Below are 26,718 nucleotides of genomic sequence, written 5' to 3'. Positions count from 1 at the left end.
ATAGTGATTGTTCATTTAAGATTATTGATATGAAGAAAGCCTTTATTTCATTTAGGAAAAACTTTCTTAATTCACCATTACTAGGAGATGTTTCTAATCATTTAGTTAAAATGAAACATAGATGGTTTAATTAGGTGTTTTTTTCAAGGCTAGTCCCTGAAAACCGTACTAAATTGTTTATATAGATTTTATCCAAATTCAATATGAAAAAAACAAAAACGAAGTAAAACAGCTTAATATTAATCTTCAGCGTCTGATTATGAAACAACTGCCAACATCATTCATCACTTCACATTTCTTATGACAAGCCATTAGACCTTACTGCTTTAAGCTCTTTATCTTCATTGTTATTAGATGTTGATTGAAGGGGACACTTCTTCACATTCTAATTAAACCATGTTTTCATTCCCACTCTTTGGGCATAAAAGCTAAGAAAACAAAATGATTGCTGACCGGTGTAGAAGCCTAATCGATACACTCAGATTCATTCGTCATGCTGTTTTATAATCCAAATGGAATGTCTGTTATATATAATAGAGCAAATAAAACATCCGGTATGTTATTGTCAAGGTACAAATGCAGCAAAGCTAATCATTGCTGCTCTTGTTTTGAGAAGGGTTTTTGGTACTTGTTTTTAGAATATATGAGGTTTGTTAAATAGAAATATGAACAGTTTCTTCACTGTAGATTGTTTTGGTAGAACTTTTTAATTTACTCTGAGTGACTAACAAGTCTTGCAGTATAAATTTAAGGTTCCTTGGATGGTTTTCTGTGATGGGTGCACAGCTATTGCCTCAAGAAATTTCAAGGCTTAAGTTAATTTAGGTGAGTACAACATCTTGAGATCCTCAGATGTAAGCCACTATAAAAGCAGAAAGAATAATTATATGTGGTGCAGATTCTCCCCCTGCCCCACAATCCTGTAGAAGCCTCTCCGGAGGTTTGACTCCATGAAGGAAGAGGGGGTGAAAACACATTTTTGTTCCCTTCTGGTCCTAGGTAGGTTAAGCAGAAAAGCCACCTCCCCACACCCAGTGGAGAGGGGGTTGGTCCACAGGCTGTTATTTCTGTGGATCCCCTTCCTCCCAGGCAGCCTAGGGGCAACTGAAGCCAAAAGTCTCCAGTACAATGGACTACCAGGGACCAAGGGTGTGGTGTTCAGGGTGGTCCTCTAGGTTTGTGGGTCAGCCCTGAAGCCCATTCTGCAGGGAAAAAGGTGAGGGCAAAGATTTCCCTCCCTGTGAGCATTTCCATGAGAGGGGATAACCCAATCCATTATTAGTGTTATACTAGATCAGGGGTCGGCAACCTTTCAGAAGTGGTGTGCCAAGTCTTCATTTGTTTACTCTAATTTAAGGTTTTGCGTGCCAATAATACATTTTAATGTTTTTAGAAGGTCTCTTTCCATTAGTCTATAATAGATTACTTTATATACACAACAATAGTTTAATTAAACAAGGTTTTTAAAATATTTAAGAAGCTTCATTTAAAATTAAATTAAAATGCAGAGCTCCCCGGACCAGTGTCTAGGACCCCAGCAGTGTGAATGCCACTGAAAATCAGCTTGCATGCCACCTTTGGCACACGTGCCATAGGTTGCCTACCACTGTACTAGATCATACCAATAGTACTTCTGGACCAATAGTGTGTTTCAACAGTGGCTGATGTCAGATGCTTCAGAGAAAAGCCAAACCCATAATGCACTGTATCATGGGATGATATTGTGCTAACTGCATCTGTTATTCACTGATGCCCCATAGCCTGGGGATTTATTGATTGTCATTGTACTTCTACTCTTTGCAGATGCTATTCTTAATACTAAAAGAGAAAGAGGACAGCAGAGAGCAATTAGATGTGAAAAGGAAATATGTTTTGGCTGCAAAAAAAGTATCAAAATTTGAGGTTACAGTGTAAATTATAAATATTTTATTTATGATTTGTAGTTCAGCAGTGCCTCAAAACCCTAGTCACTGTTGGTGCCTCATTGGATTCAGTGTAGTACAGAGATGTAACAATTCAATGGCCAAAAACTACATTTACTGCGTGTTAAGGTAGCTTGGTGGTATATCATTCCCTTGCAGAACACTGAGTTAAGCAAAACTCAAATTTCTGAAAACCAGGAAATGCAATTCGGTTTGCTCATGCATCCTTCAATTTGCTCTTTCAGCACCCTGTTAACACACATACCTTACCTTTACTCTGCAAACCCCACAGTTCCTGAAATGTACATTCACTTCCCCTCCTTTTACAACTCATTCACTCTCACCCACAGGATTCCATTTAACACTATTAAAGGACAAAGCGGGGAGGGAGTTGTCCATGCCACCTTCCCTCTACCTTCAAGCAGTGACTCAGTATGCACATCCTCACACTGGCCCGTGGCACTATAAGATTCTGGAGGTTCCAGATACACTCTCACACATTGCCAGCTCCTCAGAAAGAATACCACATGTTTACAGTATAAGAAAACTTTCCCAGCATTTTACAACTCCCTTATGTTTACAGGATGCCATTTCAGCCTGCACTTCGATTTAACCCTCATTTAATGCACTAGAATTCTCTATTATTCCACCTCATTGCTGACAATATCCTTTCTAATAAAAACCCTGTGCCCTGTTATGGAAATAACCCATACAATTCTGTATGGAAATGTTGCATCCTGCAGGTTCACAGGCACCTCCTCTTTCCTCACACAAGAGGGTGAAAAACAGATCTCTTCATTTCATGATCACAACTCTGTCACATACCTCAGAGTAATCCATAGATCTCACAAACACACCAAGCAGTACAGCTACGCCTGACACAAAACACTCACTTTATCCTGGAGTGCATGCAGATAATAAATGCTTAGGCAACTCTCATATCCCAGTTTGCTATTGCCCTTTGAAATACAATCACTTTTCCCTGCTAATCATATAATGTACACAATTCTGAATTTCAGTGATGCATGTGGATCCTTTAGGTACACATGCAGCTCTTTCCTTTGCTCACACACATTGGAGGGTGCAAAACAGATCTTATCCTACTGTAATCACAGCTCTGTTGCACACCTAAGTAACCCACAGTTCTCATACCACAAACACATATTTACCAAGCAGGGCTAGCTACTGCCTTCACCATTTAGTGTAGGTCCTCCTAACACACAGACTGCACTGGGAGTGTATCCCAGTAATTCCCATTGGCTACTGCCAGCTCCAGAGAAACAGAGAAGGTGCACAACCATCTTTTTTTTTTTTTTGCCCTTCAATTGTGTTAAGTGAATTGGCCCATAAGAGGGGAAGATCTTGTACATTTCAGAAATTGTGGTGCTAAGGGAGTGTCACCTTCTGCAATCCAGACCTGTGAGGGGTTGTATCACTGCCTGACCTGTAACCCTGAGTGTCTCACAATACTTTGCTGCTGTAGCTCCCAACTTGGGACACTCACAACCAGCCTGCCAGCATGCAGGTCACACCCTGAGTGTGTGTGTAGCTGCAGCTCTGGTCCAGCAGATCTGACCCCAGCAGCCTGTCAGAAACACGCTAGTCACATGCTGCACTGTTCTGCCCTCTCCTAGACAGGTCTGGTATTAAGGTTTGCTGTCCCTGTAAAGAGTCAATATTCAACAGTTACTTTAGTTGAAGTTACCAAACAGTTCAGTTTACACAAAACACTGGATTGGTAGATTAAAAATAAAACAAGTTTATTAACAAAGAGTATTTTAAGTGAACTCAAGTATACAGGATAAAGCTGGAAATGGTCATGAGCAAGTAAAAGTGAATACATCCATCTACAGATCTAAAACAATCTAGCACGTTTTGGTTCAAGGCTTTGTTGAAGATGGTCTCTCACCCACTGTCTTCCAGCAAGAGGGTGACTGACCCTTTCTTTTGAGCCTCTGGAAGAGATTGACCAAGATGCTGGTGCCGTTGTCTTCTTAGGTGAAAGTTGTTTTGTTTCCTGCCATCTCCTCCCTCTGTTTTTCCTGAGGACTGTTTACATGTAAATTAAGGTAAACACATGTTTCTTGGTTTAAGTTAGGCCTGCTTAACAAGTTGTGTCTAGGCAGGGCTGTCTGGTTTTGAACATGTGCTAACATCATCATACTGGGGGAAATCATAACTTTACATATACTGTTGCTACATACATTTTGCCATATTCTTGACAGCAAGTTATTAGTTTTCAAACAATACCTCACAAGGCATATTTTGTACAAAGATTACTAGAGTGGTATGTAGAAAGTGAATACCAGGTGCCTTGGGGCATACAGAGTTAACAGGTATGAGCGTTAACAGGGCATATTGGGGCATTGCTGAAAGAGAGTAGAGTTAAGGTTGCTCAGGTAACCTTAAGTGTGCATTGCCTGGTTTTGAGAAATTTTAGTTTTGGTCAACTCAGCATTATGTGAGGGGATGACATACCACCAAGCAACCTTATGTTGGAGTTTTCACCATTGAATTTCCTAGCTTTTATCAAACAGGAAAAGATATGGTTTGGGTAAGAGTTAGTAGTCATTTAGGCAACGGTAGCTATGTCCTGCAATTTGCGTGCCTGCCCAGCCAGTCCACCCCCCAACACACACAAAAGCTGGGCTTCACCAGCCCTACTTCAGGACACCTCCCCAGCCATGCCCCAGACCCATTCACTGTGTTTCTCCCTCCAACTTGGCCTCCTCTGTGCTACAGTACCCAGACCCTGCCTCCTCCCACCTCAAGCAGAGAATGCATGTGCCTGAAATTCTCATTCCCTGGAATACAAAAGATGTCTATTGCCATTACTTTTGCCTTCCAATAACCCAACTAACAAATGGTGCCGGGAGTGACGAACTGCTATGTTACAGTGGAATGGTGTTCCTGCTCATGTTTCAGAATGGTTGGAGGGTAGAATTTGCGCAGGACCAGTACGAGAATTCACACCAAAATACCGACCGTTTTATGTTTGAGAGAACAATCATCTGACCCCTGTCCAATAGGTGTATCCCATCGAGAAACAGATGTGTCAGAGCTTATAATGTTTCTGTGCCCATACAATGCACATTTTCTGGTCACCCCTCCAATTTTCTGATTAATGCTCTTCCAACACTTCTTAATAGCTTTCATATTGTCACGGTAGCAATTATTCAGACACACAAAATCAGAGAAAACTAACACTGCTCTTGGACACAAATCTCTGATGTGATCCAAATTAGCTTTCATACATTGTATGAGAGTGCACCAGATCATTTCCACTCAAGTGAATCACCAGTGTCCTGTACATCACAACCTCAAGTCACTACTTTAGATGCTGCAGAGTGAAGAAAACATGATGCTAACGCAGGCCACCTCTCTCCATCCAAATCAGCCTGTAGTTGGCAATCCCCATGTCATGGTGTACTCCTTGCTCTCCTGCAAACTTCTGCAACTTCATGATCCAGAATTCACCCATTGTCTCAATTTTAACAGTCAGAAATTGATGGATCCAAGATTTTGAAAATTCAGACCATAGCTAGTTCTTTGGTTTGGTTTGTTTCTCTACTTACCGGACTTTTTCTGTTCTCATAGGCCGAGATTATCTATATCAAATTTTAGCCCACACAGAATTTGCACATTCAGGTTAAAACTCTAAAAACAGAAGTCTACAATGGAAAATGTTATGATTGAGGATCTGTCAACAATGCTAGAAAACACAGCTATAATATATGACTAGGATAAAATAATAAAAGTACACAAAAAACCAGCACCAAACAAACAATTTGAAGGCAGATGAGGTATTATAGAGACTATGGAGAGAGGACAAGCATTTAAATCAACTACATATTATAAACCTACTGTACAAGTTATTTGGGGGCGGGGGAACTGACTGATAATTACAAGGGGAAGGTGACAAGTTGTAGTATATCACCCAAATTACAGTGGCACAGTAAAGTGGGTAATAAAGCAACTTTTCAGCTCAGCATGTGTTTCCATTACAGCATTATCCAGGCACCAGATGGCAAAGTGCTCAGGAGGACATCAATAGGAGAAATGTCACTGGAGATACCTGAATGAAGAAGCATGTGGGGAAATTTTATGTTTCTTGCCATCATTTCCAGAAGTACCAGTTTACAAGTCTCTCCTTTGTGTTCAATAAATCCACAGGTATTTGTGGACTTTGTTGTTTCACTAGACTTCCTGAACTCGTCCCAATCTAATAAAGCCAATAAGTGGTCCAGCTGAAGACAGTGGAACTACTCACATACATTAAATTGCATGTCCTTACTTGATTTTCTGGATCAGGACCTAAATGCACCAGAGAAATTTGTAAGTGGTTACCACATAAATCAGGTGGCATTCCGCTATTACAAAGAGTTATTCTTTGTTAAGCACATAGCAAAACCTGAAGACATGTATAAAGACAAATGGCCAAGTTTTGCCCTCAATAATATCAGTTTAAAACTGGAATAACTCAGTCACCTCATTTGAAATGTAAAGATGACAGTCTTAATATCGAGATTGTTTTTGCTATTGTTGTTAACTACTTTATAGCTGATCATTTTAGCAGAAACATCAGATAATATCAACATTATCTTGATAAATCCCAAAGGGATGTGGTTTTCATGCCAGCTCAATCTCTAGCAAGGTGCTTAAAGTGGTTGGGTTTCATATTCAGTTATGACCATCACTTGTTGTACCACTGAAGCTTTTGACTCCCACGCGATTATCCCAAATTGTCATGGGATAAGAGGGAAGATCCTTTCATGGATTAAATCATGGATCCTTTCTGGTTAGAAAGATGGAACAAAGGGTAGGAATAAACAGTACATTTTCAGAATGGAGACGAGTAACTAGTGGTGTTCCCCAAGGGTCAGTCCTAGGACCAATCCTATTCAACTTATTCATAAATGATCTGGAGAAAGGGGTAAACAGTGAGGTGGCAAAGTTTGCAGATGATACTAAACTGCTCTAGATAGTTAAGACCAAAGGACATTGTGAAGAACTTCAAAAAGATCTCACAAAACTAAGCGATTGGGCAACACAATGGCAAATTGGAAAAGATAACCCCAACTATACATACAATATGATGGGGACTAATTTAGCTACAACCAACCAGGAAAGAGATCTTGGAGTCATCGTGGATAGTTCTCTGAAGACAGCCACACAGTGTGCAGCGGCAGTCAAAAAAGCAAACAGGGTGTTAGGAATAATTAAAAAGGGATAGAGAATAAGACGGAGAATATCTTATTGCCCTTATATAAATCAATGACATGCCCACATCTTGAATACTGCGTACAGCTGTGGTCTCCTCATCTCAAAAAAGATATACTGGCATTAGAAAAGGTTCAGAGAAGGGCAACTAAAATGATTAGGGGGTTGGAATGGGTCCCATCTGAGGACAGATTAAAGAGGCTAGGATTTTTCAACTTGGAAAAGAGGAGACTAAGGGGGGATCTGATAGAGGTATATAAAATCATGAGTGGTGTGGAGAAAGTGAATAAAGAAAAGTTATTTACTTATTCCCATAATGCAAGAACTAGGGGCTACTAAATGAAATCAATGGGCAGCAGGTTTAAAACAAATAAAAGGAAGTTCTTCACCACAGCGTACAGTAAACCTGTGGAACTCCTTGCCTGAGGAGATTGTGAAGGCGAGGACTATAACAGGGTTTAAAAGAGAACTGGATAAATTCATGGAGGTTAAGTCCATTAATGGCTATTAGCCGAGATGGGTAAGGAATGGTGTCCCTAGCCTCTGTTTGTCAGAGGGTGGAGATGGATGGCAGGAGAGAGATCACTTGATCGTTACCTGTTAGGTTCACTCCCTCTGGGACACCTGGCATTGGTCACTGTCTGTAGACAGGATACTGGGCGGGGTGGACCTTTGGTCTGACCCAGTATGGCCATTCTTATGTTCTGGCCCTACTGTGGCATTCCTGGCACATGTGCTTCAGAATTTGTTGGTCACCCATTCTAATAATATGTCCATATCAGGAAAACTGCTGAAACTGAATTAGTGCTGATGGAGGCAGGTGCCACCTAGACAATTTGCTTTTTCCTAAATCCTTAACTGCCAACCAGGTGTCAAACACCCTAGTGTCCTCTAACCAGTTTCCAAACCCTCCAGCTTGAACCCTGACAACTACTACAATATAGTTCTAACTGGAAATTATAGAAGGCAGGCATCCAAAACACACCAAAAGATCATGCTGGCTGAAATACCAGGCTAAATCATATAGGCATTCCTTCACAACAAGGTGAAACATTTAAAAGAATTATGAATATATATGTTGATCTATCCACTCCTATTTAGGACACAGGAACACAGGATTAAGCATTGGGTAAATACTTAAATTGTCTTTGGCCAAGAGAGAGATTGGTGGGAGGGAATGATTCTATAAGGCTGGTGGTTATGGCACTCGCCTCTGAGGTGGGAGACCCAGAGTCTAGCCCCTTGCTCCAATAGCAATTTACATGCAGGGAACAGATTTAACAGGAGAAATTGAGACATCCACATCCCACAGGACAGTGCTTAAGGTGTGAAGCCTCTGTCCAAATCCTCGCTCCTTGTCAGGCAGTGAGGAAGTGAACCTGGGTCTCTTATGTCCTGTGTAAATGCTTGAGCCACGGGGCTTAAAGTGATAAGGGAGACACCTTCTCCTTTGGCTGGATTCTCAGTGGGGTCCAATCCAACAGGCATGACTACCAGGTCAGGTTCTGCAGGTGAGGTAGGCAGGGGAACATCCATCTTCCCCTGGTTTGAGGATCCTGCTGGGGCTTAGGCATGAGCTAGGTATCTGGATAGCTAGAATGAGGCATTATGCGTGTGCCTAGAGCCAAAAACTTAGATGCCTAGAAGACTTTTACAGTGAAAATTTAAGCACTGATAGATTTTAGGTGCCTAACCCTGTAGGTACCATCTGAGAAGGGGTTTTGAGGTTCTCAGTGGCACTTACAATTTGGTCCTAGGTGCCTAAAGTGGGGAGTTAAGAACCTAAATTCATTTGTGGATCTGGCCCTTTGCACCAACTACTCTTAATTGACAGGATGTTCCTCTGATGGTTAGAAACCTTCCAATCTTCAACCTAATTTTATTAATGGCTACTTCATTCCCATTTGTTCTTCTGTCAACACTGTCCTCTAGCTTAAATAGCTCTTCTCTCTCCCTAGTATTTACCTCCCTGATGCATTGAGAGAGAGCAGTCATCGACCCTCTGAACCTTTGTTTTGATAGGCTAAACAAATCAAACTCTTTAGTATCCTCTTGTAAAATAGGGTCTCCATTACTCTGATCATAACTAATATTTATGGAATAATTTATTTCAAATTATGTAGCACATAATATGAACTAACTACTAGATCAATAAGGCCATATTCTGACCTGATTTATGCGGAGATAAAAATGGAGTATCTCCCTTGAATTAAATAGAGTTACTTCAATTTCATCTACGGTTGCCATGTGTCTGGTTTTCAACCGGAAAATCAGGTTGAAAGTGGGCCTGTCGAGAGTGTCCGGTCAGAAGTACTGATGCTCTTCTCTGCTCTCTGCCTCTGCCCACCTGCCTGCTGCAGAAACACCCCATCTTCATGGGAAGCCGCACCAGGGGCTTGGAGACATGTGTGACCAGCACCAGAGCCACAACCTAAACCAGGGATCCCATGTGGGGCAGCACTTCTCCCCGGGGCAGAGGTAACTTTACAGCACCAGTTCCCATTTCACCTCCCTCCCCGTGCCACTCAGATGGGGGCTCAGCCTGGCCCAGCCTGGGAGGGTGGGGAGCCCTGCCCTTAAAGCGCAGGGCATGCAGCTCACTGAAGACCTGGCCTCCAGCTCGCGCACACAGCACGGGCAGGGAAGGGCATTTCTCCCAGCCCGGCTTGCCCAGACAGACAAACAGACAACATCCCCTGCTTCTCTCCTGGTGATCACGGCCTGCAAATGCCACCACCAGCCTGGCCCAGGGCGTGGGGACTGGGGACACCAGGTCATCAACCCATGCCAGCCCCTTCTCAGCCAGAGCCGACTCGGCGATCAGAACCCCTCCTTAAGTCTGAAGTAAATCCCAGACGAAAAGTTTAAAACTTACAAGCGGTTGAAACATTTATTGGGGTCAAAGAAGAATAATTACTTGCATGTTTCTAAATACTCAAGTATTATTAATTAAAATAGCTTTAACTCTTAAGTTAACTTTTTTAAATTCACTGATGGAACTGTAGGAAGCTAATTAAGTAACAGTAACTACCTGTATCATATGTGGTAATTGCTTACCCTAATCATTTGTAGTATAACCTTATCTATGAGCTGCTTTTCCAGTATAGTTTAAAGAAATGTACTCAGGCCAAGAATAATAAATGATTAACACCAATATATCCCGGCACCTGACAAGAATACATTAATTGTTGTGTATAACTTAAAACAAAGCCTTATCGTTTCTGCATCTATCGTTTCTGATGGAAGGGGGAGAGGTGGTAAAACTTTCAGTTACATTGTTAGTGTAAAGTTATATGCTACCACTAACTGTAAAGCAATGCTTGTTACAACATTTAACAGATGAAGAATACTTTAACTCCTTGCAGTGTGGCACATAATGTTGCTATCTTTCTGAAACATACCATGCTCGGTGCAGAGATTAGTCAACATAACTCACTGAAATCCAGGCACTTCTTAACATGAGAGATTAACAACACAGATCAAAAAACCTCAAAACCTCCTAACCCAAGCATTTAATCAATTCCACGAACTGTGAGCAATTTATGTATTTTTGGGGGGAGGAGGTTGTTGGATGAATTAATTCCAATGAACAAACCTCTCAAAAAAGCCAGATTATCCCCTACAAAGCTCTTCTTGGCCACATGTTGGAAAAACCACCATAACTACATGCTTCCCCTTCACCCAATGGAATCTCCAGAGTTTCTAATTAGTCCCTTGCAAGAGGTTCCAAAGACCAGTCAGTCATCAGGGTGAGCCCAGCAGCATGGCTCTGACAGGGAGAATATTTACAGCTGTAGTTCACTGTAGGCTATGTTATAGAACTCTAGTCCAAGGATGATTTGCTGCTTTTTTCCCCTCTCCTGGATCTCCATGGCTAGTTGCTGCTTTTCCTCCTATTTAACCCTCATTCCTATCTGGAGAAAGGCCCTGGATTGCCTCCATTTCATCGTACTGCAGGTTACCGGATGCTGCTTGGCACAAGCCTCTCCTAAATCTATATAAGACTCAGCTTGCTCCACAAAATTTTACCCACTGCCAGCAATGAGCCAAGAATCTGAGACAAGTTTAGGAGTGCACAGAATCTACTGTTATTACAAAAGCAGAAAAAAACATTTGATACAGTAATATTCCATCACTCTCCCCTCTCCCCCCACCTTGCTAATAATTTAATCTACCTCTTTAAAACAAATCTCTATGCTGTTTGACTTGTCAATCCATTTTAACACAATTCTTTTACACATTTATGCTTTGGACATCACCTCTGAGGCACAGTTGCCAACTTTCACAGGGTAAATAAGCACCCTGACTGTCACAATAAGCCAAAAATCAAGCTCATCCCATTTCAAAACAAGGCCCTATAAAGGTGAACAGACTCACCACTGCGACGCCTCCTGCTGGTCATCTCAGGGAATTAGCTCTCCAGCCCTCGGAGCGCCTTCTGCAGGCTGAAGTCCCACTGCCGCTGGCCCGTGTCCCTCCCAGACCTGGGGGCTGCCCCCTGGCAATATCCCCACCAGTCTCCCCTCTCTGGGAAACCCCCAACCCTCTAATCCTCACCTTGCCTCAGTCTGGGCTACTCCCAGTCATCACTAAGCCCCTGCTCCCTGGGGCAGACTGCAGTGTAAAAGCCACTCATCATAGGCAAGGGGGTTCAGACCTGCTGCCTTTCTCTGCCTCCCAGTACCTCTGTGGGCCTTGGACCAGGCCCTGCAGTCTGGTGACTCGTCAGCCGGGAACTCCCCTGCTCCTCTGGCGCGGCCCAGCCCTACCTCACTCCCAGTACCCTTTCTGCAGGCAGCCAGGCCCTGCCCTCTCCCCACCTGGAGAGAGAATTCCCTTGGGCCTCCTGCTCACAGCCTTTTTATACAGGCCAGCTGTGACCTGATTGGGGCGTGGCCCAGTTGCAGCCACTTCCCCAATCAGCCATCCCCAGCCACAGCCCTCTCCAGGGCTGCTTTCAACCCCTCCTGGGCAGGAGCGGGCGATTACCCCGCTACAGGCCCAAACAAGCCAATCCCTAAGAACCCCAACATTCTATGTAACTAGATCCCCCTGGGGTGCAGTTTGGGGCTGTGGTGGGCCCGCTGTGCACCCCTGACTCCCTCCCCCCCTTGCTCCTGCTTGCCGGGAGCTACAAGCCAAACAAGCAACAAGCTACAAGCCAAAAACTAGCCAACAAGCAACTCACAAGCCAATTAAACCAAAAACAAGCCCAATTTCTGTGGTTTTTTTCTGCAGGTTTGGCATGTCTGCTCTGAGGTTATATACATGAAATTACGTAAAAGACTGGTAGCTAGCATAAGATGCTGTAAGAATATAAAAATTCAGAACAATTATCATGCAAATAAACTGCTTGACACTACACATATCTCAAATGAGTCCTCTTTATTCTTTATGTAGAAAAACACAAGGAAACACAACCTTAAATGTAGTCAACTTGTAGTTTATCCTAGTTCTACAAGATACTCCTGATTAAAAATAGATGGCATTCTTATTAGCACTGATATAACTTACTTCTCAGGGAAAAGGTACATCATTGTTTGCACATTTCCTTTCTTGAATCTTATCATCTCAGCCACAGCATTTACTTGATATCCCTTGAGTTCTATTTGAAGAATGATGGTACACAAACTGGGATTTACTGAGCATGAATATTCTATAAAGGACTTGGGGATTCTGTGTTCACTGACTCCATTGTTAGTCGAGGCAGCTTTGGTTTTGATTTATTTTTAATATATGTATATAAATATTTGGCTCACCCTTTTACTCCACACCTAAGATATAATAACATCAACATATTCTTAGAATAATTTATATTCATTGGGAACCAATTGCTCAGAAGAAACATGAGCAGAGTTTGCATGTGTTGGTGGAAATAACTCCAAAAACAGTATTTGCCCATATGCTTGTTTGCATTCAAATAACTGGTTTAACATTCTTGAGGTTACAACACATACAGTAGAAACTGCTTAACTGGGACAACCCAGGGGTAGCCTATTGCTCCAGTTAAGCAATTTTCCAGATTATCAAAAAACCTTGCAGAGCTTCAGAACTCTGTCAGAGCTTCAGTCATGGGGTTGTTAGAAATACAGAGCTTTGAAACACTGCCTCAAAGCAGAATTTAGAAGCTCTTGTGGAACTTCAAAACTGCGGCTGTAGCTGGGATTTTGGCTCCTAAGTGCCCACATCCCTTTTGAAAATAAGATTTAGGTTCCTAAATCAGTTAGGCATTGCAATGTAGAGCACAGCAACACCTTTAAAAATCTGGCCCTTAGGTTGTAAGCTCTTTGGGAAGGACAGCATTTTCCCTCTGTGTTTGTACAGCACCTTGCACAGTAGGGTCCTGGCCCATGTCTAGTGCTCCTAGGTGCTACACTAATAAAAATAAATAACAATAACTTCAGTATCTTCAATATTCCATTGTACTTCTAAAAATGCTTTTAATAGGGAAATTTATCAAATTTCAAATACGTGTTTACTTTTTTAAGGTATCTGTAAAGATTTCAAAGACCACCACTGTGTTTGCCTGATAATCTACCATTTGGCAAAATGCATTACCATCCAACTATCACTAGTAGAGAAAAAGCTTGATGTTATAATCAATCAACATATGGCTAAAGAAGCCAACTTTTATGTTTGGGTCAGGTTCCAGGTCATTTTTAGGAGGAGGGATGAACTTCTATTTTCTGAGTCATAATATTTGTTCAAGATTTTATATATATATATATATATATACACACACACAATAATTGAGCAAATACACACACACACACAGGTCCCTGCAGATCTTTCTGGTATGAAATGCACAGATTATGGACTTGCTGGCAGCAAACAAGATGATCAGATCCACGGGTAGAAGTTAGAAGAGAATGGAATTTCGCCCCAAGGAGAGGAAAAATAGGACTATCTATTTCTGCTCCTTTTTGAAGATATGCAATGGCAGTTTTCAGGGAGTAGAATACTGACATACATAATATGAATGATGGTATATGAGGGTACATGAGATATCCACTGATATGTGCTGCCTATATGAAATCAAGACCTGCAGTTTAAAATTGCAGTGCAATCACTTTTTCTATAAATTAATAATTAAAATAGTCTCTATAACATGGATTGATATACTACAAGTTATACATGAGTAATACCCGCTATTACATTTTAGGAATTAATATAAATGTGTAAAAGGCATATTATTTGCAGACTTTCTATATAGTTTTTATTTCTCAGATTTAAGTATATTTTTAAAAGCAGACCGGATGCATTATGTAGGATAATTTTGTCACAGTAGTTTTCAAGAGATATTAAACCATATCTACTCACATGTTGTGCATTTAGCTGAAATTGTTCATTTCATTTTAAAGGTCACGGCTGTATAAGTCTGACTTTTGCAAATAGGAATATTTTCAAAATATAAAGTCTAACTTTACTGTGCATGTTTAAATATTCATTTGACTGTTTGGTGGACCAGACATTTGAAATTCAAATAACAATCTATTTCTTTTTTCTTTACAAGCTACTCCATGAATAAAAAGCATTGCAGATCATTTGAAACAGATTAAAAAATATTCTGTTGTCATTGAACAAGAACCAATTTATTTGATTAAACAGAACAAACTCTGATTCCACGTATGTAACTCTGAAGAACAAGCTAAGCAGATCTCACTGTATTTCATTGAAATACTTTGATATAAACATGTAAGGAAGAATTATTTTGATAACTGCCAAACAGCAAATTAATATTGTGTATAAACCAGAGAGTATTATGTGACACATAAGATGCTCTTATGCGATAGTTTACTCTTTTTTATTTTGACTCATGATTGCGTTAAATTCCTAATTTTTAAACTGTCTATTTATATAGCGATTAAGATAAAATGTCCACTTAAGTTTGAAAACACACAGTGTAAATTAGTTACATATTCCTCCACAAAAACGAACCTTAAACCAGCATTATGGGTTAGATATTCAAAGTGCCATGCATCTGTAAATAAGCATTTAGCTACAAACGTTGATTTTTCATGTTCCAGCACAAACATTTATGCATGCAGCAAATATTTAGAGAGGTTAAAAATCTAATTGTGCAAAATCATCCTTTCAGAGTAGTATCATGCATAAATGAATGAAGTCAACAGCTAATAATACAAATCAAAAATGTCTAGCAATATACATGGCCCATTCTGATTCTAGATGAACTCCACCACAAAGAAGTAAAGAAATGTTAGATTGGCAACAAATTAGTAAAATACATTAGAAAATATCTAATTATACTTAGCTGAAGGTTTGATCCAATGCATGTTGAAATCAATGAGAGACATTCCAATGATTTCAACAGAAATTGGATCAGGCCCTGATTAAAAAATGCTTGTAAGGACGTGGATGATTTTGATGTTAAATTTTTTTCCTCATGGTCTAGCACCAACAGCCAAATCCTGCAGATCCTCCACACAAGTAACTCTCACTGAAACCAACAGGAGTTTTGCATGCACAAGGATTGAGCCCTTAAATGTGTGTTTTAATACTTCTACCTGCTTTTGCTGTTCATGTTGGTGTCCACAAAGGAAAATATAATTTTCTGTTGAATTAGCTTTTTTTTTTAAAAAAAAATCAGGTGAGATTGATTCATGTTGGAGGAGACCTTCATCTCGAGTTTTTTTTTTTTGTAAATTGATTACTGACATTTCCTTCTAATATTTTGGTAAGTGGGAAGGTTTTAAGATGGGAAGTTTATACCCAGAGATCCTGCACTATCAGTTCTTCCCTCTTGCTGAGTTTATTCTGTATCCCAGCATTATAGAATGGGAACCAGGAAATTTACCATCTTCCATTTTAGACTTAAATATATTTAAAAACATTTAAAATCTTTAAATAACCATGGCATCTCTAAAGATATTGGGCCAATTTCTGCTTTCATATACATCACAGTTTTAGGAACTATATTCAACGGCACAGATAATTCTCTTTCAGTTGCAAATCTCCCACCTCCCATACTGAAGGTTGTGGTCATTTGCTGCCACAGCACTAAGGTTTAGGCCAGGCATGGAGACTGGGTGAGAAATGAGAGGCGAGGGCAGAGGACATCATCACTCTTCCAGCCCCATGGAGTTAGAATGAAAGAGTTAATATAGCCAGTGGCTGTTTTGTTTTCTCCATGGAGCCATGGCCAAGGGATGTCCTTGATGGTGCAGCTCCAAAGTGTCTATTACAGCTCCATTTTGTTTCTTACAGCTGTCCCCTTACTCCATTTTGTTTTTGTTCTCCTCCTGTGGCTGCCCCTCCCTGGCTGTTAAGTTGTTTACTAAGGCCTCTGCCCTTCTCAAAGGGAGGGCCCCTTAGGTTGTTTAACAAGAGCCATTGCCCTTCTCAAAGGGATGGCCACTTGTGCTAAGTGGGACCACTGCCCTGTTCAAAGGGTTAGTCCTGTTATCACCTTGTTAAACCTGGGCTTGGTGTAGGGTAGGCAATGTCCAGAGCTGCAAGACCTATTGTGTTTTTTAAGATCCTGGGCATGAGTCATAGACCTCATGTGCTTTTGAGTCACCTATTGCACAGGACTCTGCCCAGACTTGCCTCTGTGGTTACCTGCAGTTTTTTTCCCTGCCTGTAAGAAGGGGAACCAATCAGAGTTACTGGCGGGAAGCTGCCTGAGTCTGTCTTTATAACCAGACATTTTCTGATCAAACTGCAGAAAGATTCCTGTATTGCTGCCTGGTCTGATCAGCCAGGGGTTCTGGGGGTTCCTTTCTCTGCTCTCGTTTTATTTTTGAGCGTACCCCCGTTTTTAAACTCCCCTCCCACAAACAACGAATTTTGCCTGGAGATCTCCTGATTATTGTGAACGAATTGAGTCCTCTCTGCATCCTCTGATGCTGCTGCTGTGCCTGCTTCTGCCTCTGCTGCTGCCTTGGGGGCTGGTAAGAATCCCTCTGTGAAACTTTCTATACTTTTATTTTATTATTTTAGCTGCTGGCTCTGTCTCCCCAGCACACAGACTCAAGCTAAACCTTGGTCTGTGTCTTAAAACCTCTCTTAAACTCTACAAAATAAGTTTGTGCCACTGCTAAGCTCTGCTCCTGTGGGCTTTGCCTTGGGCTCACTGCTTTCAGCTGTATCCACTGCTGCAGCCACCATCCCTTAGCTTCCTTGGGGGCTGCCTTGGGAGCTGTATTCTGGGCACATACCACTCTGCCCTCTGTAACTTCCCCATAGCATAAGGTGCACCATAGGTTTTGTTTTTTTCTTTCTTAGTTTGATAGTTTGTTAAGATTGTAAAGCTTGTAAGTCTCACCTGCCTTGCTATAGTTCGTTGTTTTGTTGCTCCATATAGCTGCTTGTTATAGTTTGCTTAGAATTGTGATATTTGTTGTTTTGCCTAGTCGTTGGTTAAGATAGATTTAAAAAGCCATTGCCTGGTTGTATTCTGTATCTGTTTTGTTACTTTGTATAAGCTGCTTGTCATTTTATATAAGTTTGATTAAGTTAGAAGATAGATAAGGTTTTTGCTGCTTTTTCCTCCACGTCTGCATCACCCTCTGAACTTCCCAAACCCCTTGCTGCTTTTTCCCCCACGTCTGCATCACCCTCTGAACTTCCCAGAAGTCCTTGCTGCTTAAATTTACAGCCTGTTTGTTCTCTGTGTCTTCCTAGCCTGCTTGTTCTCTGTGTGTCTGTGTCTCTGTGCTCCTACTGCCAAACCTCAATTGTATTGCTGAAGTCTAGCACAAAACCCCTTTTTCCTCTCTGATACACCTCACATTCTACATTTACACCACTGTGACACATTTTACCTAAAATTGTTTGTTATTTAACATATTTTTCCATAACTGTTAGTTGGTTATATGCTGCTGTGACACACCTTTTTACATAGAAATTGTTAGCTTCCTGTTACTTTTATACTTCAGTGTTAATTGTGAACCAACTGTATTGTACCCCACTGTATTGTACCCCACTATTGAAACCCCCTATACTGTTCACCAAAAGAAACCCCTCCCCAATTGTCTACCTTAACAAACCCCATACCCCTCACTATTGAATTTTCCGTTTTTGCATTTTCTTAATAAAGTTTATTTTGCACCCCACCAGTGCAGTAAGTGCTGGCAGGGACACAAAGGACCTGGGCTGACAGGGACAGGAAGGACTGGGGTCAGAGGGCCAGTGTGCAGATATGAGGCCTGCATACCAAGATGATACTTGTCAACAACAGATGTCCCTTTGGATCTGTTAGTTTGGGGGTTAGACGCATTGCTTATTCACATGAGAACAAAGTTCAGGCCCTAAGAGAATGACAACAGATGAACTTTGCAAGGGGATCCCTGTGTAGATTTTCTTCCTTTGATACCATGTTTCTGTGGGTTTGACTGTGAGAGGGGACAATCCAGATGAATATTATGGCTTAAAGCATGTTTTCTGCCAATGGAGCTACCCAGTATTTATGGAGGTGTATCAGAGCAGAAACAGGTCCACAATTTCATTTATGGTTTTATATTTTTTTCAGATAGGTTGATCTTTTCCTTAAAGTTAACCCAGCAACTAATTCAACTGTGCCACACTGAAGATTTTCTGATTATTTTAAAAAGATGAATTACCCACTCCCGTATATTGGCTCTTGTTTACATCTGGACAATCTAAAAATGGCATTCCATATTTTCCTTGTTTAGAATACTCAGCTGCTGAATATACTTAATGAAGTGAGACACAAAGACTGCATAACACGGCTTGGTTACAAGGGGATTCAGTATTACTCAGTATCTCGAATGATGATTTGACTACCTAGATAACACCTTACTTTCCAAAAGACAGCATAAACTGGAGTGGAAGTGTTTGCCTGTGATTCACAGGGCTCTTGGTTGTCAGCATCAGGTTGGAAAATTTCTCATTTTTATTAAATGATTTTGAAGGAAAGAAAAAAATGTTTCACCTATGTGATTGCAACTCTAGTGAAGGTACAGAATGTTACAGCTTGTGGGAGTGTTAATTAGAACCAATTATAACTTGACTGACATGTCTTCAAATGAGTTAAAATGCAGTAACTCTTACTTGACAATTTTTTGTTTTGCTTCAATGCATGTATATTATTAGGAAAATTCATTTTCCTGGAGCCAAATCTAATAGTGCTCATTCGGGTATAAAGACCAAGAGGAAAGAGTTGCTCAGAAGTTATCCTTTCCACAAACTTCAGTTTGTATACACATGTTCTTTAATATTTCACTCCCATGATGGTTTGGGAAACATACTCTTCTCTTCCCTAGCCGTGCTCGTGAACATTAACTCATGTCACAGGAGACTTCTAGATGACACTGGATATTCAAGGTGCTCGATATGGACAGGTCAGGACCAAGAAGGGTGACACAAGGCCCTCCTTCTCTGTATATGTGCTCTGATTGGTTATCTGGAACATGAACCATTGGAATGGTGGGGCAGTTGGAACAGCCCTGTGATCCACTGGTTAATTTTGGGATTTCCAAGAAAAAATGGTGACATAAGATAACCACACAAAAAGGTTTGCTTTTAGCGTTGATTTGTACTAGTCCCTGCTAGTCCTAGTCCTCTTGTATGACCTTATTTAGTACTCTCTACGCCCACCTTACTTAGGCAAAATTCCCTTTACTTTCAATGGGATACATCAATGCCTAACAAGGGCAAAAGAAGGGCTGAATAAGACCCATAATATGTTATACATGGATGTAATCTGGTTCATGTTTAATTTGGACAAGCATTCTCAAACAAATTGCCTCCCATCTAAAGCCTAATATTAAACTGTAAATATCTCAAAGGCATGTAATGTTCCTTTAAACCAGAGAAGGTGAACTTAATTAGCATACCTCCACCTTCTCCCCGACACTGTCTTTGTAAGAAACCAGAACACAAGTCTTCGATCAGCTCTATGGGCAAAAGTTTTCCTAAATATTACAATAAGAGTGAGAATAGACTGACCCCAAATTCACACAGCCTTTATCTAGAGTCTAGATAAGAAGCAAAAAAGGTTGGTGTGAGAGTTTTAATGTGCCAAAAAAACCCAAACAAACAGGAAAAAAGTAAAGAGAAGAGAGAAAATTCTTTCTTTATACAAGATGCTATCAAAAATAAGATATCTTTATAAATAACATGTTTATTGTCAGTAACATAAAATATTCTATTGAATCTACTCCCAAAACAATTAAAGTGGAAGGGAGGTAAAAATAATTAGTATGTCAATGATAAAGCAGGTGCACTGATAGGATTTATAAACAATGGCATGCTTAATTGAGACAAAGCCAATATTAATATTTATGTCTATGTATAATATCTTAATAATTTATATTACAGGGTTGAACTATTATGAGTTAGGATTACATTGAAAGGTATGTTTCTACTAAAACAAATTTTTATTGGATTTGCATGTACACCTCTACCCCGATATAACGTGACCCGATATAACATGAATTTGGATATAACGCGGTAAAGCAGCGCTCCAGGGGGGTGGGGCTGCGCGCTCTGGCAGATCAAAGCAAGTTCAATATAACGTGGTTTCACCTATAACCCGGTAAGATTTTTTGGCTCCCAAGGACAGTGTTATATCGGGGTAGAGGTGTATGTCCAAAAAGCCTGGAGTAATGAATTGCTGATTTCTTATTGCTAAATAAATAAATAAATGTAAAGGCACCAACAATGCCCATCTGTCAACTGAACAAAGGAGATGATGCAAAATAGACGGGGTTGGGGGGGGAGAGAAAAGAGGGAGAAAAGGCCGAGAACAGAAGTAGCTAGCAATGACTTGTATCCCACTGTTCTAAAAATGAATCAAGGAACCATTCTTATTCTAAATGTTTCAGTGAAATCTGAATTAAATGCTATTTTTGTTGTGTTGCACTGCATCAAATCGCAGTCTCTAGTGGTTCACATGGGATGTTCATTTGCATATGGAATTAAGGGCTGGTATTTGTGGGCAGGGAGTACAAGCTGGCTTCTATTCTCTATCCTGCCTCCTCTATGTCAAAGAAGGTTTGGCATTTTGTGTTTTAAAGAGAAGCCTGGCAGCAATTACACTCCACAAACCTCCGTGCCTTCTCTCATTCCTTTTCAAGAACCCTCCTAAGGGAGCCTATAGATCAGGGATAGACAACAGTAGCCTGGGGCTGCATCTGGCCTGCCAGATCATTTTATTCAGCCCGCCAATTGTTAACAGATGATTTAGTTTGCTGTGACATTTCTTTATCACTTCTTTTCTGTGATCAACTGTGAATATTAAGTGCTTGTTTCAATGTGGAAGACCCATCACTAGGGGGTGTAGTTGTGCACTTCTTTGGATTACATGTATGATGAATGCAACAAAATTCAATATCCTCTGTCAGCTCTATATCCTCTGCACCGCGAGTAAAGTGGGAAGCGGCATATGGAGAAGCCAGTGGCTGATTCTTCCTTTACAGTTTTATCATGAGTAAAAGAAAGGGGTAGAGAAATCTAAATTTTCCATGTATAGTGGAAGCATGATTCACTTTTTTATTTAGTTATTTTATTGTTACTGAAGAATGGAGGTAAGCCCCATTGCCTCATATGTTCCCAAGTCATGGTAATGAAAATGAACTGTCACTATGTACCAATCACAAAGCAAAGTACAACAAATATACTGGTGATGCCAGGGATGCCATTGTTACTGATCTAAATGGCAAAGTTTTAAGGCAGCGGAGCTGTTTTGCCGGAGCTGGCACAATACAAAGGTCAAGACTTTCTGCATAATAAATTGTTGATCTCAAGCTTGTGGCTAAAAAAGCCACCGAGTGATGACAAAACAGTAAAATGATGTGTAATGTAAACAGCAAAGGCATTTAGTAACAATAAAATAGCAAAACAATTTGAAATGGTATCTCTTTCTTGACGTACAATTTTACGAAGAGTTCAGATGTGCATGAACATATGGAAGAAAAGCCAAAGAAAATTATCCATGGTTGTTCTAATTGTTCTTTGGCATTAGCTGAGAGCACAGGTGTGTCAGATGTAAGATCAGCTACTGATATACATACAAACAATTGACAGTAATCTTAACATGCAGGAAGAATTTATGAAGTTAACCTTATTACATGGAACTAAAAAGGATCCAGATATTTTTGTTGTAGCTCAAGAGGCTGTTGCAGATTTTGGAGGTTTGGAAAAGTCAGCTGCTGATAGGAATAGACCACCTGTTGTGCATGGAGCAAAGGTTGGGTTTATTGAACAATAGTTTGGTGGATGGATTACCCAACAATGCACTGCATTATTCAAGAGTCACTGTGTGGCAAATCACTTAACTTTGACCATTGCATGAGTGCTCATGAAAGTTACATACTAGATCCAAGGAAGCAACAGATCACTGAGTCATTACAAATTTGGGGCTGGGTTGTGATAAATGCCTTGAGAGATTCTTTGCACTTCGAAAGAGGATTATTGCCTTTTGGCAAAACACTGAGTCCTGATACTACAGTTTCAGGAAAAACTAGAAGATTCAGTTTTGCTTTTTGATACGTCATTTTTGACTGACATAACCAGACATCTGAATCATTTGAATCTGCAATTGCAAGGCATGGACCAGTCTGGGTCAGATCTTGTTCCTCACATGGCTGATTTGCAAAAGAGAGCACATGCTTTTTAAGAATCACCAGTTGCATTTGGATTTTGCCCGTTTTACAACATGTACTGCACTTTCACTGTCACTGCGATAGTACGAGTCAGAATTTAGCAGGTATGCTACTGTTATTGAAATGCGGCTTAATGAGGTTGGATGCAGTAAAATGTATAGAGATGTGCCATTCTTAGCACACAGGAAAGCTCTCCTTCAAGTTTCACATAGACTAGCAAGATACTGTAATGATGAGAAGCAACAAAGGAAAAGCACTAAGACAGACTTTATTTTTTATTGTCATGTATTAAACCCAAGCTCTTCTGCACATTGAAAACAAGGTTAGTGAAAGATTTATGTTTGAACTGTTTTGTTTATTTAACAGTTATGCTATAAGGCATTTTATATTTAAGAACACCTCAGTTTTACACTATTAATACATGGTTCGTTGTGTGCTAACATGTATTGTAACAAACATTTCTTAGTCATGCAATCTGTATTCTTTTAAAGAAAGAAAGGATGGCCGGCCAAAGGGTTTAATGGATTCTGTGTCCCTGTACTACCTTAAAGTTGCCTATTCCTCTTATAGATGCTCTCCAAAGTGGGGCTGAAACCCACAATACTAAGATTGAGAGTTTTAGTGATAGCAGAGGTTGATATTTAGTTACAAACAGAGCTCTTCGTAGGTTCTGGTTATGTATCGTAATGTGTAATGTATCAAAATCAGTGCATGAGGTTAAACTCAAAGAAGGGTATCTCAGAGCTGTTATCAACAGTTAACAATGTTCCATATATACAGGAGTTTGCGCTTAATGATAATTATTGACTAAAGATAGTCAGGACCACTTCTGAGAAGTTGGGAATTTTCTCCAACTAATTTGCAACTTCCAGATTATTCAGACTAAACGTATCTAAAATATTGTTATTTATTTGTTTATAGCACCCAAGTGTTGGGCACTGTGATACAATTTTTTTAACCTTCGAAGTTTTCTGATACCCTTACTCTTAGCATCATTTGCACCTTGACATGCTTGTATTTTACATGCACAGCAAAGCAATACTCAAAAAAGAAGACGCTTTTAGTAAAAATTTCTGCCAAAAAAAATGAATAGTTGGAATGTTGAGGGGGAATCATGACAAAGAATGAAGTTTGGGGAAGTGATCATATACTGTAGAAATAACCTGTTACATCATAAGAAAGGCAATGGATAAACTAACAGGACTGGAAAGGGAGTTTCTAACATTGGCCTTAAAGAAAGGTCGTACAAGTATGAATTTGTATTTGAAGTTGAAGGAAAGAGAATGCATCACTGTGCCTAATGCATTGAGACAGCTGTCTGGTTAATTCTACTAAGATGAGTCATTACTTACTGAGGGGGTCTTCAAAGAAATGGCATTATATGCACACTCCAAACACATGGTATAGGTCATCTGCCATATTAGTGACAGTCAGATAAACTAAATTAGAAAACTGAGACAGGTAATAAATTACATTTAATTAGAGCCTGATTAAATTGCCAATAAAATCAATGGGTTCCAAAGTACTTTGCAAATGTAAAGGAGGAAGCAAAATACCATGTCTGCTTCCTTTCTCTCTCCCTCCGCCCCAGGAGATAAGCAGAGGGGTCTGGCCTTTGGGATATGGTTCAGCAGAGATTGGCAAGGGAAGTTTCACTGGTTTGATAACTAAAGTATTTATCCTTCAGCTAGTTCCCACTGTTTTGTTCTGAGGGGTAGCTTGATTTACTGAGCCCCAAAACACAAGCTGAACTCTGGGGATTCTTTTATGGGTGACCAAAACCCTCTCAAATGGCTAGCTGAATCTCAAACAACCCAAGAGCCTCATTCTATTCCACTCATTTCTGTGGAAGTTTGACCATTGATCTTGCTCCTGTTGAAATCAATTCCCCTTAGCTGGAGGGTTTCCCACAGCTCTAGCTGAAATCTGGCAGGTGGTTTTTTGGGGCCATACAGAAAATAAAAACACTACAGACAAGAAGTGAAGAAGAATCTGCAGGGAGAATTTAGATAAGCAGAATGCAACCATGGGGAATGTATTTTCGCCAGAACACTAGGGTTAACACCCTTACTCTTATATAAATATCCAACAGAAGTATGTGTATTAATAAATATATCCAGATCGTGGTTTGCTTCACATCCTGCGAGCATCATAGTGACTTCCCACACTATGTTTGTTCAGAGAGAAAGAATACTTGTAACATATTCAAAACTGGAGAAGGTCATTGTTCTAAATGAATTGTGGGAAAGAATGCCTGCAGGCCAGAATGCAATTGTATGCTAAGCATACTGAAAAATGGAAAATAATGTCCCCTTGCTTGTTACTTGGCACTCAAAACATATGATTATTACTATTTGTACAGTGCCAATAGCTTGCTAGGCATCTTATTTTACCATTGAGTTTATTTTATCTTTACTGTGCTTCTTAGAAATCGGTGGTAGGCTTTAGATGAGGTTATCTTGGCAGTGTTTGTATTGATATCACTAACTGCTATGAGGACTAAGAATCATATGATACAGTCAAATGCACACTGTGTATGCAAGGGCTGAGAGCAGCCTATACACCTAAACTGATATTTTCTTGCATGCTCCCATCCTCTAAAAAGGTTCACACGCCAGAGCCACATGTCCCGTTTTGTGTTGCAATTGCTCTCCCCGCCAATTAAAAGGATGGGTTTTGACCATTCATCCACTAAATCTGTAAAAAGTAATAGCTGTATCATATCAGAATAAGGAAACCATAGAGAGAAAGCTATGGGGGCTCGATTCTTCACAGTACAGGAGCAAGCAGAAGACTAAAAGCAAGGCAAGGCAGTGGTGTAAGGGAATAAAGTTGCTATGCATACTGCAGCAAGCTATGCCATGCTTCTTGTCTTGTCAACTCTCAGACTTTCTCCCTCTCATACACAGTTGTAGAGACAGAGAACATAGCCAGCCTAGATGATAGCAGCATCTGCTGTTTCCTTTATTGTTTTCTCTAGATAGTTAACGAAATTATCCTCAAATATTATAAGCCCAATTTTACATCAATGAAAACATTGCTCATAGCCACCAGCCTACTCTGATCTAGTAGCAGGCGTACAGCCATGGAAGGGAACACATAGCTAAATGCACCTTTCTTGGGGGCATTCTGAATTTCTGCCAACTCCACTCCTTTTTTGCCATGTACCATGGGGAGCAAAGGAGCAGGGCTGCCAAGGGCTGGAGACTAACTTCCTGGCAGTGTAGCAGTGTCTAGTACTTATCTGTACTTGTGCCATCACCTGGTCTCCACTCACTTTTTCAGTACAGCACAACCACCTTATGCTCCCTGCTACAGCACATAGGTACTTGCTGGATCAGGGTTTGATGTTATATTAATAGTAAATGTAGCTGGGACAGCGTGCGATTTGCACCTTCCCCAAGAGAGTTGTTTGGTTACATGAGATTTTACACATCTGTCAGCTAATTCAGCGATCCAAATGCAAAATGCACCATTTGGAAACACTATGAATATTTGTAATACTCCCTAGAGGAACTTGGAATTGCAGAAAAGTGATTTTGTTACCACTTCCTTTGGTGTAAAGCTTTCCAGTGAATAGATTGTGTTTTATTACTGTGAATTTTCCATGCAATTTGTTTTCTAAAGAAGACCACTTAGATGGGTAATGTACACATATTATGGCCTAACTAAATTCACTTGGGAAAAAACAAATAGAAAATTATTCTGTAATCTTTGACCCTTATAAATCACCTAGATGAAGACCCTAGAATCCTACAAGATACTTTCTTTAACCCTAATAATCTTTGTTGCCAAATTCTGACTGTTAGCCATATGTCTCTGGCCACTGAAGTTTAACAAGCTTCCCTGCATCAATAGAATTATGTCTTGTTCTCTGAAGAATCAGATAATGAAGTTGCTCATTAAAAATAATGAGCTGCCTTAGTAATGAGCCCTGATCTACAGCTTCTGTCTGTGAAATATCTTCTTTCCAATTGAAAGATAATTAG

At 40.3% G+C, this 26,718-nt stretch overlaps 1 long non-coding RNA gene across 1 annotated transcript; it reads left to right on the top strand.

Annotated features, from left to right (window-relative positions):
* The first annotated feature begins 739 nt into the window (after positions 1 to 739).
* Positions 740 to 9,570, top strand: LOC120374387. Its single transcript, XR_005586066.1, has 3 exons — positions 740 to 825; positions 5,930 to 6,095; positions 9,503 to 9,570. It is a non-coding gene; the product is annotated as an uncharacterized LOC120374387 (long non-coding RNA).
* Positions 9,571 to 26,718: the final 17,148 nt, after the last annotated feature.

Source organism: Mauremys reevesii, linkage group 11 (genome assembly GCF_016161935.1).
Source record: "Mauremys reevesii isolate NIE-2019 linkage group 11, ASM1616193v1, whole genome shotgun sequence".
NCBI lineage: Eukaryota > Metazoa > Chordata > Testudines > Geoemydidae > Mauremys > Mauremys reevesii.
The sequence above is the reverse complement of the archived record's forward strand: the minus strand, read 5'-3'. Positions and strand labels throughout refer to the sequence as shown.